Genomic DNA, 15,168 nt, shown 5'->3' on the forward strand with positions numbered 1-15,168 from the left:
TATACTATGACTCATCTCTTGAACTTTTCTTTGTCTTTGTTTCCTGCTTTTATCCTTTCTCTTTGGTTGGTCTCCACTTCCAGTGTCTTTTCTTGCATTGTGTCCGTGCCATTTTAGCTTACAGTCATGAGGAGATTGTATTTGTCGGGTTGTGACATCAGTAGAACCCCTGTAGGATCTGAGCAGAGCTTAGGAAAACTGTTTGGATTAAAAGAAGGTCCTGTTCTCTATTTTGTTAATATCCTTGGAGAAGAAACAGGGTGTGATCCATGAACATGCAAGTGTTTACTTCCAGCTTTTCAGTATGTTCAGCAGGAAAAGTGTGTGTGCTGATGGGAGACGGTCAGTAGTTCAAATCCTCATGAGATTTATTGTATAACATAAAAATCTTAGACCACGCATCCTCTGGCTTATTGTATTATTTTACGTTCATGAACTTTCACCTGCTTGGATTTAATTTTTAGCCTCATTATCTGCTTCCTGGTTGCAGTCACACAAATGCAAGTAGCCATTGGCTTCTCTTAGGATCCCTTCTGTGTTTCTTTCCCCGAGCCTTGCTCCAGGGCTTGTCATAGCATGTGAGAGGAGTGATTCAGGGGTTCTCCCCTCCTCTAATGGAAGAATGAGCATTTTGCCTGTATCAACATGGTTGCCTCGGGGTTTACTTCCGATATTTATGGTTTGCCTCTATCAGCAAACTGCAGCTATTGACCTGAGGTGTGAATAGTAAAGATAAGGGTATAAATGCCATCCTGATTATAAAACTGACCTAATACACTTTTGTTCTTTTAGCACCAATTAAAGCTCTAACTTGTTTCATTTTTCCAGGCCATTGACGTTTCACAGGAGGCAGTAGCAACAGCAACAACAGATGCTTAATACCTTACAACTTATCAAACCCATATTTTCACACCTAATATCATAAATCTAACACAAATACCTACGTTACTTTGAGTAACAGATGTTCATGTGCAATGTTTTCACCTTTTATGTTTGCTATCTTACATTTCCCAGGTGTCAAGGGTTGTAAGAGGTTTCTTCCAGATTCTCTCCCGTGTTACATATTTTAGTTTGGCGTCATTACAGTTTTTTTTTTTTTCATTTGTGGTAAAATATATATTACAGAAAATTTATCATTTGAATCCTTTTTAAGTGTGCGGTTCAATGGCAGTCACATTGTTGTACAAACATCAACACCATCCATTTCCAGAACTTTCTTATCATCCCTACTGAAAGTCTGTACTTACTAAAAAATAACTCCCCACTTACCCTGCCCCCAGCACCTGGTAACTACTGTTGTATCAGCTTGATTTTTGATCTGAGAAGAGAATTTTCTGTACTGTTTGATATATTTATTAGACATAGGATTTCAAGAAACCTGTTCAGCTAAGGTTTAGACCTTAATTAGAGACTCTTAGAAATTCCCGGAAGGATGATGGCTAAGGAGGACAGCTAGGCAAGGTCTCCCTTTCTTCAGTAAAGTGTGGGAAGAGAATGGTCACATTTCTACATGTCCCTTCCTGTGAGGCACTGGAGCTCTTTCTAAAAACTAAACCTGTCATCTGAGTGGGAGAGTTAGTCTCATGGAGTCATTTTATATCTGAAGAAATTGGTAATGATTTTAATACTCTACCAAACGCCTAAAGATAATTTTTTACTCCTTTTCTTATTTGCCCTCTTTTTGGTTTTTTGTATTCTTGATTAATTCGTCTCCCTGAACTCACTTCTCTAGGTTCACAGCATATGATTCTTTCTTTCTTTCTTTATTCCTTTGATTACTCCTTCTCAAGTCACTCATCTACTTTCCCTGTCTTTCCCAGGGTTCTGTCCCCAGACCTTTCCTCTTCTTTTCCTTGTGCCATGCCAGCACAGTCCCACAGAACTTTCTGCGATGATGGGAATAATCTATGTCTGTACCGTTCAGTATAGGAGCCACTAACCACATTCCTCACTGAGCACTTGAACTGTGGCTAACGGGACTGAAGAAATTAATTTTTAATTAATTTATTTTTTATGACTTTAAATTTATGTGAACACATGTGGCTCTCGGCTACTGTGGTCAGCATGCTTCTGTCGAGCTATGTCTCCTATGTCGTTTTCTCTAGTGCGGGTCTCCAGTCTGTCCCTGTCTACTGAACATCTGGTGTCCCTGATCCACCACTGAGGTCCTGGTGCAGATTAGAAAAACGCAGCACCTCTGCACTCACCCCCTCCGCCCTCAGCTGAGCATCAGCATAAAACAACATTTACATAGCACACCCAGCTTTCAATGTGATGCTCCACTGACAGTTCACTCTCAGTAAGGCCAATGGTGAAATCTTTACTTTTTTTCTGCCCAGCATCTCTCTTCAACTTCTGTTGCCTTTCTAAGTTGATGGCATCACCAATCCAAGCTGAAAACCTTTAATTTATCTTCAGTCCGTCCCAGTTCTTTACCATTAACCTCCCTTTGCTTACTAAGTTGTTAATTCTACATCTCAGAAGTATCTTAATTTCATGGCTTCGACTCCATTTCTAATATTTCACTGCCTTAGTTCACACCCACTTTCTGCCTGCACGGAACTTGTGAATCAGCCTTCCTGTTGGTGTTCTCGCCTTCGGGTTTCCCTCCTTCCAGTCTGCTCTCTGCAATGATATTAACACAGAGCCATGTGACCTTGTTAATTTTCTCTTTAAACTTCTTTCGGGACAAAGTCCTAATTCTTTAGCTGTACAGAACATTGTTCTATAACCTGGGCCTTGGCTATCTTTTCAGTTTTAACTCTTGCTATCCAAGCACCCTGTGTCTCTCCGTTCTCTAAACTTGAGCCTTTCTAATTTTTCAGTTCCCCAAACAGAGTGAGCTCTCTTATGCCTCTTTACCTTTGCACGTGTTCATTTTGCTTTAAAATTTTTTTAAAGTTTGCTTTGCAGTTTGGTGTACCTCCAACTCCAGACTCAGCTGAGAGTTCACCGCACTGAGGTCTTTCTTGACCTTTCTTTGCATCATTACCCTGCAGAGTTAGACTCTATAGCATCTTGTACCTTCTGTTTATTATAATATTTTAGATACATGTCGGTAAGACTGTGAACTTCTTGAGGATTAGGAGCATGTCATAGTCAGTATGCCTGGCGTGTTTCAGAAGCACAATAAGTAAAATTGTTGTCATAACCATGATCAGCTTCTTAGTGCTGATTTTCTCCTAAGTATTTTTGAAGTCCTAATTCCCTTCTTAAGGTGGAAATGTCTGATCGTGCCTTAAAGCATTATATATAGTGTCCTTCTGGAAAAACATGCTAAAACCATGCATGTTTAGCCAAGCACTTTCAGAATGCTGAAATTTTATTTTACTTCAGTTAGTGAATATTTACAGTTTAACAAATATGGCTCTGGGACTTGTGAATAAAACACCTAATTATAAAGGGAAACCTATAAACACATGTAAAAATAAACCTGAAATAATCTAATAAGAAGAAAGTGGAGGTGTGATTTATTTTAAGTTTCACTGACTTAAAGGACTATTGTTCAGATGATGGTGACCAGCTAATTTCAATCTTCACTGAGGATGGAACAAGAGGGAAATAATTTAAATAGAGGAATAGGGCATATGGATTAGACTCTAAAGAGCATTTCTGGATGGAGAAGATTATCAAATATTGGAATTGAAAGGCTATCTTGTCTCCTAAATGCCCTTTACAAATGTTTGATACTTGTCTGTCTGGAAAAGCTTAGTGGGGAAGAGGGATCCTATCTCTAGGAACAGAAAGAAACTCCATCCCCTCTGTGTGGCCCATCTATAACTTCTATGGGGCTATTTTTTTCCAATGGGAATAATCAGATTTCCTTACATACCTCAATCAAATAAAATGCTTCTGTTTTTGCTTTTATTGCTTTAGCCCTTTGGTAAATATAGGTTAGGAGAATGAATGGCAAGTTTCTGCCCAGCACTGTTTTACAGATCATACATTCGAGTGTAATGTGTATAAACATATGTAGAAGAGTAGTGAACAGAGCATTCAAAAAATCTGAAAAATGAAATTAAACCATAACACTGGGGTATTTCCTAGAAATTTTCCTGAGCATTTCTTATATTTATTTATAAAGTTTTTCTGTTGGAAACCTGGAATCTTAATGATGTCATGCTATAGTTTGGCAACCTTTGAAGGATGCTGACGTTTGAAGCATGTATAGACATTAAAAACAAATGAAAACAAACAAAAACATCATACAAGCCCATCCTAGGAATTGAATGGAGGCTAAGAAAAACAATTATGTGGCTCAAACACACTGTTTCTTAGAAATGAATCTTTTCAGAATTCAGACACTGTGGAAAAAGATAGAGTAACTTTAGGATACGCTTTAGTCCAGAGGAAGTAGAATTATATCTCTTCAGAAAAGAGAATTAAAAGAGTATTTAGAATAATAGATGAGCCTTATCTTTCCAAAGTAGATACAAATTTGTGTATAGACTGAATTTTTGTAAATCATGTGTTTTAAATTCAATACATCAATAATCTTATATTTTAAATCATCTACTTTAAATTTAGTTATACCACTAGTCTTCTAAAATCTACCACCCCTCATTTTCTTCACTTACAAAGTTGTGTGTTACTGTTTTTCTAACTTGTTCGTTTCCATTTGATTATATTAGTTCCTTTCCATGTTTCCTCTACAGTGATTCACATGATAGATGATATTCACATTTACATTTTATGTTCTCCCAGAACATTCCCAGGGGTTTAGCCAGGGTTATGCAAAATTCCCAGTAGGACAGATCCTTGTAACTCTACACCTTTCTTTCACACCCGAGAAAGAACACTGGAATGCAAATCAATTAGAATGATGTCATTAAAGGAATAATAACCTTGACTCTTCTCTGATATATTTATGAAAGTAAATATAAAAAGTTTGCAAATTTCTCTACTTTAACTGAAGTTTGTAACACAATACTAGTGACCCATTCTGAAAACAATCAAGACAAACCAGTGTGTGCGGACTCAACTGTTTAAAGCCATTATTACATGGGTGATACGTTGTCTATGTACATGAAAGTCATAGCTGCACTTCATCTTCTTAGGAATTTTTTTAAAAAAGAATAGCACTTGGGGTGCTTTTTGCAGTGAAGTGGAGAAAAAAAATACCTTAACAGATTCATGTTACAAATCTGCTTCTGAAAAAAGCTGAAGTTAGGTCTATGCAGACCCTGACTGAATAATTCCTTTTATATTAACATGTGTTTGTCCTGGGTTGGAAAGTTCCACTTAGTATTTCTTAATTTTCTTCCTTTCTACTAAGCTACTTTCCTGCATTCTGTTCCTTTCTACACAGACAGTGAGTACTTTATAAAATTTACTTTTTGTTACTAATTTTGAAACCTTTCTTACCTGATTCATGTTTTGGATGTGACTGGTCAGGAAGATTTCGTCTTTTATTTCTCTAACTGCTTTTACCAGAAGGTGAGCACACATTCACAGAGGAATTCTGTTTCTGAGATTTGAGGAAATGAGTTTGTTACTGTGTTTTGTCTTCTTTTTAAACATTTTTGGAGGTAAATTTAAGCATGTCACCGTCATCAGACTTAAACTATCCATTTCAAGGACGAAGTGGCTTCTGCCTTTCTCGCCTGCGATCATACGTATGTGTACGATCTCAGCCATTGCCAGCCCTTGAAGGCTGATTGCTTTGTGTATGGTTTTTGTTGTGGTTTTGGTTGTTTTTGGTCTGTTTGTTGCTTTGTTTTTTCTTTTTCTTTTTTTTTTTCTGTTTAAATATTTTATCAAAGCAATATATTGATAGAGTAGGAAAACACAAGTAAGATCATTCCCCATTTTTCACAGTTCTCTTCTCTAGAGGCAACCATTTTTTTTTCCTTTGTAGTTGGCTCACATACTAAATAATGTAATTGTACTGCAACTTATTGATTTATCAGTTTTAGGGTTTTTTTGTTGTCCTGTTCAGATAGATAATCATTTTGGGTAAGTTTAAATTATTTTCCTGAAAGTCATCAGCTATGTAATTTTACATGAGTCCAGTAATCTAATTCACACTTGAGTGTGAATATGAACTATTTGGGAAGCTTATTCAAATGCAGCTTTATGGTCCCTATCTGTGAGAGTTTGCCCGTTTAGGTCTGGAATTGGGCCCTGTAATTTCTAACGAGCTGTTAGGTTATTCTGATGCAGGCCTTCCAAGCAGCACAATGTTAGACATTTTACTATCCTGTTATTTACTTATTTGTAGAATAAAGATAGCAGCATCAATTTTTTGCAATTAAGTTGTAAGATGGACTTGGCTATTCATACACAATTCATTATGTAATAGCTACAGTTTCTGAAGATGTTATTAAGTAATATATTGTCATCTTATTGAAATATACTAGGGAATTAAAGCTATATAGAAATGATACTGTTGAAGTGGTTTCTTCATTTTTATCATTTTACTTGAGTTATTTGTGTTTTCCAATTGCAAAGACTATTTTCTACTTATTTTCTCTTACCTTTAGCTATAAGAAAGTCATGGCTGATTGTAGATCCTGTCATCCTTGAATCAATTCTACTTTAGAAGGCTACCTAGTAAATTGTGAATTTTCCCAATATGGTTAGAGAGAACCAAGCATTGGGGGCCCCATCCTTTTCCAAGTACATTCATTAGGGATTCTTGTTATTAGATAGTCTACTCTTCCATTGGTAGTGTACATCTGCCCTATCTATGCCAGTTTTGAGTCCAGCAGCCACATTTTCAGCAAAAAAAATTTAATTTGGTGTTTGTTTGTTTCACAAGGAACGTATTTTTCAAAGCAAAATAGAAACCCAGTGAAAAATAAGCTGCATCTTGTAATAATTTTCATTTTAGATAACCTCCCAGGAATCCACGAAGTTTTAGAGAAGAAAGAAAATCTAAATAATACACCTTGGGCCTGTTTCTTAATCTTTATTTACTTATCCATAAAATGACAAAGAAATAATCTCTCAGACCCAGGCCACGTTGTGATTGTGACTCTTTTTCCACACTCAAGGGAAAAAAAGAAGGGTAACATCTAAATATGGTAAATGCTTGCTTGAATTTGAAAGTGGACTTTAGAAAAAACATAATTAATGGGGAAATGTATAAATAGAAATTACAACAAATTACTATGTACTTATAAGTAAACAGTTGGATCAATTTTATTAAGATCTGCTCTAGGAGATAGATCCCTTTCACAAATTTTAGTTCTACCGGTTTATTCTTCATAAGGTAGATAGTTCAGACTCAGTGCCAAAGTGAAAACCAAAAGACAAAGGAAAACAGCCCCACCTTCCAAAAAAAATTGGAGTTTGTTGTTTCCTTAGAGCAGAAAGCTAAAATTACGTATCTCAACCCAAGATTTTAGCTTTTTGCTTCCTATTTTCTTTATCGTTCTTTAATTTTGCCTTTAGTATTACAAATTATCCTAGAAATTAACTTCAGAAACATGCTCAAAGGGAGTACGTCAACAAATGCTTTCCACTTAGCCTGCCTATACTTAGTAACAAATTATTTTGAGAAAAGTGATCTGTGCCTTCTTTGGTTGAACGTTACTCAATATTAAATAAGTATATCATTACGCAGTAACTGGATTTATTAGTCTGAAAGCCAAACAGTATTTATTGGAAAATTTAGGTAAGGGATGAAGGTGGAAAAGTATTTGCAGAACCAAAGTTATGTTCTTTGTTCTAGTATTTTTAATATATACACAGATGCGTATATATATTGATGAATAAAAAAAGCAAAAACAACATTTATTAGTATTTGCAAGTAAAGCCAAAGCAGTCATGAAAATGAGTACCTTTTGGGGCCATCAAATTTATGTAAAATTCATGAAATCAGATATAGAGGACAGATGAAGAGATAATCTGAGCTAAACTAGTACATGAGAATCTTTATGTTATAATTGTATGTTTAGTGTTCTTATGGGGTTTTATTTATATCATTCTTTTTTTCCCATTTTTTCCCTTTTATAACATTAAATGTCTACTTAATATGCATAGTGCTTATTTGCTTCTGTCTGTTAATGAATTTTCTCCTAATGAGAGTTTGTGCTGTGTGTCACTAAGTAAAAATGGTTGGTTTGATGTGGTTGCTTTTTTAAATCTAATGAATTGTGCCCCAACAAGCACTACTTTGCTTTGGCATTAGCTGAGGCTTTTGTTAACTCAAGAAAGTATTTATCGACAATTTATCAGGAGTGGCTAGATTAAAAATCCTACTTATATAATGTCTGATTAAAGTTTAAGAAAAACTGCTTTTGTGTGCTAATGATTTTGTATGCCATCTTTAAATCTTATTTAAATCTAAGGTTAACAAAGTTAATTTTGCCATGGATACTATATTGTTAAACCGTTCAGGCTTGTTTCATAATTACTCCTAGTTGTTGAATTTACAGTGCTTTTAAGAGCGGTTTTTAGATCCCATGGAAGAGGTTTGAATTGTGATTGTTCCTTTATGTTTTATAGGGAAATATTATATTCATATTTCTGTTTGCAAAATTGGAGTGCTTATGTATGCTTACAAATGTGAGCCATATCCATTATCTTCATTTTTATTATTTAAAATATGAATAATAAATCTTAGTAGTATAAACATTTTTATTTTACTTACGAGATTTTAATTTAACTTATTTACTGATACATATGTCTATACAGTTGTATATTAAGGATGCTAAGTAAGTTTATAAGACAGTAAAAGTTTATTCATTCAGCGAATGTGTTTTGAGCCTATCATATGCCGTGCTTTGTTCTAGGCACTGCTGATACAGTGGTGGGCAAACCAGAAAAGTACCTCTGCTCTCATGAAGCTTTCCTTCTTACTGCATGTAACTGATAAAGTCTTATTCATCCCATGTTGAGGGATGTGAAATTGTATCGGGGTCAGTGTGTATTCATAGTCATTGTCTGTTCAGACTCTGATCTATTATGTTCTGAAGAAAATGTACTTAGGTGTTTTTTTTTCAAATTTTATGTTTATTTCCACAGAAGGCACTCTGCTTAAAGGTGTAGCCCCTGGATTTCCCAGTGGATGACTCTCTGTGTTCATACCTCTTTAGCCTAAGCCTAAATTCCTGTGATGGTTGACTAAGAAGAATATTTTACAGCTTTTTAAAAATTAGGTACTCTCATGTTAATATTGGGTTGGCCAGGAAGTTCGCGTAACATCGTACGGAAAAAGCCGAACGAGCTTTCTGGCCAACCCAATACTATACATTGTATATTACTATATACAGTGTATTAACCTCTACATTTTGAAATCCTACTTGTTCTTTAAGATTCAGTTCATATGTCATTTATTCCTTAATTATCTTAGAATTAATGACTTGTATGTGCCCATAAATGCTTTGTGTACATCTCAATTTAAACACTATTTCAATTGGCTTGTAGAGGATGGATCATGTCCTAGTGTATGATTCACATGTTGTGGGGATTGAATGAGTATTGAAATGAATGAATAGCTTCTTGGGTGCTTAGACTCTTTTTAAAAACATATTCATGCACAGGTGGCTTAAGCTGTTTGAAATCTAACACAGATATCTTCTTTTATTTTCCATGTTTCATTTTTATTTGAAGGATAATGGAAAGCTGTTTGCATTTGTGTAACAATAGAGCCAAGTCTCAGTTATCAGATTAGGGCTCTCTGATAAATATTATTTAAGACTCATATCTCACATTTCTCAGTAATCTCTATTTAGCACGAATACTCTGAAATAACTTGGTATTGTTCCAATTTTATACAGAGAGAAACCTAGGATGTAAAATAATTCAGTAGGTAAAGCATGTGATGACTGATATTACAGAGGTCAGACCCCAACTCATACTTGCTTTCTCTGTGGAAATCTTCCTTCCCTGAGAGCCCTTCCTTAGCCCACTTGTAAAGATTTCAAAACTATTATTACCCTTGGGAAAAAACCTACATTGCTCAAAAAGAATGTTCTTCATATGGGACATCAATATTGTTTGAAAATTCTTCTTATCAAGGCGTGATAAATTGACAGAGACCAAGAGAGCCAGGCGTTTGTCCCAGGAAAGATATTCGGTGAACTGATACGAGCTAATTACCCTACAGGAAAGCAAAATGGGAGGACTTGGTATTTGGGGACTATTGCCAATTCTTATCTAGGCTACAGTGCTTTTTTTCCTCTTCCTCAAATATTTTATCTTACTTTTCCAGCATTTGAGAGGTTTATGACAACACTATATATTTTCATGTTTATGTGCAGGTTTTGACTTCAGAAATGTTTCAGATCTGGCATATTTTCCCCACAGGAGGAGGAGGGAGAAGAATAGTTTGGGTAATTATGAGAGTAGTAGTAGTTAGCAGCAGCAGAGTTAGTAAGAGTACTAGTCACAGTAGTAGTGTTCATGGAATTGCCAAAATAGTAGTAAATATTCATGGAAATCCCAAAGCTGCAGCTTGAAGAGACATTATAGATTAGTGATATCAACAGTCTTATTTTAAAGATGAAAAACTGAAATCCAGAAATATTATTGGGCTGTCTCTGATTTTAAAAAGAGTATATGCTCTCACTTGTGTCTAGGTAAAACAGCAAATAAAAATTCTATGAACCTAGACACTTTCACTTATATGTGACCTTTTCTTTATCAAATTCTGTTTGTAACCCTGGAATAAAAAATATTTTTCTCAACCATTTTCTCATTCAAGAAGGTACTTTTAAACTCTGCAACCTTATTAGCACAAATGTATATTTTTCAGATAAAGGAATGCATTTAATTCAATACATCTTTATGGTAGGCTTTTGTTTATCTGCTTTACCAATTTTAGTGTGTCTGTATATAATTCTTAGTTTACTATTATTTAGGTTTTTCACATTAAGTATGATCAAAATCTATAAACTGCTATAAAATTCTGGATACATTTTGATCAGAAAGAAATATATACCCTGCTTTGTCCACTTTTCCCTCTGAACTTTTCAACGTTGACATTTAATCCCAAACCAAAATACGCTCTTCTTAGATTGTCTTCCAGCTATAGAGTTGCCAGGAAAAGTTCTGTCAAATACTCTCAAGGCAACTGGACTCGGTTAAAAGTGGCTCTTTCCTATCAAGATGTATGGATAATATTGAAGCAAACCCTTCAATAGTGTTAGCTTTTCCTTTGAAATGGAGGTCATGCTGTGAAGTGAACTCTTACTGCTGTTTGAGGTTGTTTTCCTCCATCCTCATGGACACAACAGCCTTATTATGTTGATTTGATTTGATTCTCTAGTCCATGGCACTGGGGCTAGAATGTCAGGTGACTCAGTTGTTTCAACTGACAGGGCTGCAGGGAAAGCCAAGTAACTGGATGTCATTGCTCCCTTTCTTCTGAATGTTTTTGCCTTCCTCAGTCTCTCCACATTCTTGTTTTCTTCTAGGGTAATCAAACCTTATTTTCCTTTCTGAAAGCTCTACGTTCATTCACTGTTTTATTGCAGATTAAAGGCTGGTGCATTAGAAGGTTATCAGCTAATCAATAAACTTCAGTCATCCCATCTTGTGGTAAAACTGTTTCATTGATCAGAGTGGAAATTTAGGCCCTTAGCCTTTAAATGGCAGTTTCTGAAGGTTTGGAGAATGTGCTTATGGAATGTATAGCCCAATCCTCTTATGTATATTGAGAGGTAGTCATATGAGTTTATGTGTGTGTGATGTACACAGAAGCAGATCCACATATAAAAATGTCTTTAACTGTATTTTATTTAAAATATTGTTCTCACTTTTCATAATTTTTTTTTCAAATTCTGATCAGTAAAACTCTTTCTCCCTATCTCTCTAAATATATAAAACCTACTTTTGTTAAGACTGGTATTAAGATGTCTTCTAAACCCCTAAAGTGAATTTTCAATAATTGCACACATAGTAGAAAAAGGTTCAAATGCTGTGATTGTGAAATCAGAAAAATCATACTCTTATTTTCATATTAATTATGTAGTTAAATAGATAATAGCTTAAGAATCTTAAGATTTCGCTTCTTTATTTTGGTAAATCGAAGCTTGCTCTTTTGGTTGAGTTCCTACCATTGCTTTTTTCTTTTCCATAATGAAAAGTAAGTTTTGCCAACAAATATTCATAGTGCCAGGCATTATGCTAGGTGCTATAGAATGAAATTTAAAAACAATATTTGTGATAATACTAATCTCTACTTGTTTAGCAATTTAGAATTCATAGATCATTTTCACACCCACGTCTCATTTGTACCTCGCAGTGGTCCTGGGATGTAGGCAGAGCAGACAACGTCATACAGGTTTAGTGAGATCCCCAAAGTCTCATAGATAGTGAATGTCAGAACCAACTCATCTTGTAGAATTTTCTCTTATACGCATCTGAGCAGTATGTGTTAACCCATCATTCCTTGAAATGCTAAGACTAGACAAGTGAATAAAAAACATAAGTATTTTTTCCATTTGCATGTATACATACATAAATTTATGTTTGTATAATATAATAAATTAAAGGAAAAATGGAAAACATCCAAAAGTTTCTTACTGTTTATAGATTTCTTCTAATTTATAACAATGTACAAAATAGCATATATGGAAAGCACAGGTGGAGTAGACAGTCCTTTAAGTTCCCTATTACTCTATGAAAATCATGCTCATACTTTGAGTTGTAGAGGTATGGTTAAGTCCTGTGTATACATAAGCCTTCAGCTTCAGGAATCCTGAATGTTTGATTAACAAAATAATGAAGCTCTCAAAAGAGAATTTTTAAATTTTGGTTTGGAACACTATTTCTCTTTGGGCAGTGTATAATTTGGCCAGAAATATTTCCTAATATTGTGCAGAAATTAATTGAACATTATATTTGACATTTTGTCTGGTACAACTTTTTATGTCTATTTATGCTGTTTTATAGTATTAATGCTGTAGACACTAAAGCCATGTAATATAAACATGGGATCCTTTCAGGGGACCAAGGGCAGTGTACTACATAAGAGCAAGGCATTGGACCTAGGATGCTTGAGTTTAAATCTCTATTTACTAGGTGTGTGGCTTTGTATAAGCAACTTAAGATCATTGTGCCTCAGTTTCCTCCTGTTTAAAACCTGGATAATAATGTTCCCATCCCTTAGGGTCACTTGTGTATGTTTATATAAAATATGTAAGTAATAAACAGTGAGTAATAAACTACTATGCCATTTTAAATAAGGACTTGAGCATTGGGATTTTGGTATCCATGGGTGGGAACAGATCCTAGAACTAATACCCTGAGGATACCTAGGCAACAGCTGTATGTCTGGCACATAGAAAACACCATATAAGCTTTTATTCTATATATACACAAATATATATAAAATACACAAAATACATAATTCATATTATAATATTTCACAAATGCATTTATTTTGATCAACTTACTTTTCTGTGTTGTTTTTGTTTGTTTATTTGTTTGCTTTTGCTATATTCAGAAATTATATCTCCCAACTTACAGGCTTATCTACACATATTGTAAAATAGTATAAGAACAATTTGACCTTTTACTGTTGGTCACACTAAGCAGTTCAGTGCATATGCACAGTGATACTGTCAGAAGACACTCAGAAGTGTTGTTTGTTCAAAGCTACTGTCATTTTGACTCTAAGGATTCATAAACAGAAAGTTGACCTGGAAACATTCGGTACTTGAAAAACAGACCTGATTATAGGATCAGTTAACATCTTATGTTTAAGATTATGGTTTATGCATTCTGGTTGATCAAGGACACCCTGATTTGTGGGTCCAGCAAAATTGCCTGCATCTTCAATGTTTTTGTTGATTTTGAAGTTGATGTATTCATTGAAAGGGAAAAAAAGTGTTGATTTTTCAAGATGCAACCTTTACAGTGCAAAGCGATAATAATTATAGTGTTCACTCAGCCTGAATAAAAAATTTCACCAGTTAAATAGGAATAACCAAGATGGGAACTATATTAGAAGTGTGCTAATTTTATGATCCTCTCTTATTTAAATAATAAAAATTAATCCCCAGGACCTTTGCTGTAACACTATGTGCAATGAAAGGGTATTCAGCTTTAGATGTGGCCTGTGGAAGCCCATTTAAAAGTAATTGGTTGCTTAAGTTGTGAATGACCTAAGATCATCCTTATCAAATAGGATGAATGAATTAGTTAGGCAGTGGCTGGGCTTCTACCAGACCAGTTGTGTTCGACCTAAGACTTGGACTCTGCGCGCTAAATTTAAGAAAAGTTGATTCTAGCTGTACCTAAAACAGAACTGGAATTACTAACGTTGGATGCTTGTTCAGCACTGAAGTAAATAAAGATCTTAAAGTAGCTGTAATCTCACAAGGCAACACGTTGGCTTTAGGTCAAATCTTAAGTTCCACAATTTACCATATTTGTGATCTTGGGCTAATTACTTAACTTCTTTAACCCTTGTAAGTAAGAGGAGAAAGTAAATGAATTGGTGTAATGATTAAATGAGATATTTTATGTCAAGATTTTGGCATGCAAGTTAGTATTTGATAACTCAGTAACTATAGAACTAAGACGTTATCAATGTCTATACTCTTGAGGCCAGAGGATTTCATAAGCTACAGTGACAGTTTCAGAGTAGTAATACTAATAATACAGTTAAAAACAATTGAAAATGAATGCATTTGATTGACCTAGCGGTGAAGAAATTTGGTTTGTGTTGTCATTCCTGCTACCTAACCACCTGTTGGTAATATACCTACTCTAGATAGAGATAATGAATAGATTGTTCTTTAAAAAGTAAACCTCACCCTCCTTTCCATTATGCTCCCTTTTCAACCCACAAGGAAGAAACACTACAGATGTAGCAGTGTATACATTACAAAATTGTGGAAGATCCTGCTCTTTCTCTAGTTGGTGTGGTAGGTTGTCTACACCCAGTGCTTGAAGTTTTTCCTATAGGAAAGATAAACACTGTATTCGTAACTCACTACTGGAAAAAAAAAAAAAAAAAAAAAAGGTGTTTTAACAGACCCAACCATTTTTATTTATTTTATTTTATTTTTTATCGACAGAGGCACATTTAATTTACAGTGATTATACTATCTATTATTCAGCACAGTTTTAAGTACTACAAGCTCCCTGGAGAACAGGGGGGGAAAATGCATGTAAAAAGAACCCAACCCTCTCCAAAAGCACACAATGACAGAAGAATCTCAGTGACAAAATACAATTCATGGCACAATAGTGTATTTTAAAGTACTTTAC

At 34.8% G+C, this 15,168-nt stretch overlaps 1 protein-coding gene across 7 annotated transcripts in view; it reads left to right on the top strand.

Moving 5' to 3' along the window:
- The window catches only part of ETV1 (ETS variant transcription factor 1), a gene marked incomplete at both ends in the record, with an annotated part of 92,656 nt that overhangs the window by 11,685 nt on the left and 65,803 nt on the right, over positions 1–15,168 (top strand). The gene's annotated exons all lie outside the window — the stretch shown is intronic.

Source organism: Hyperoodon ampullatus (genome assembly GCF_949752795.1).
Source record: "Hyperoodon ampullatus genome assembly, chromosome: 9".
In the NCBI taxonomy this organism is placed as follows: Eukaryota; Metazoa; Chordata; class Mammalia; order Artiodactyla; family Ziphiidae; genus Hyperoodon; species Hyperoodon ampullatus.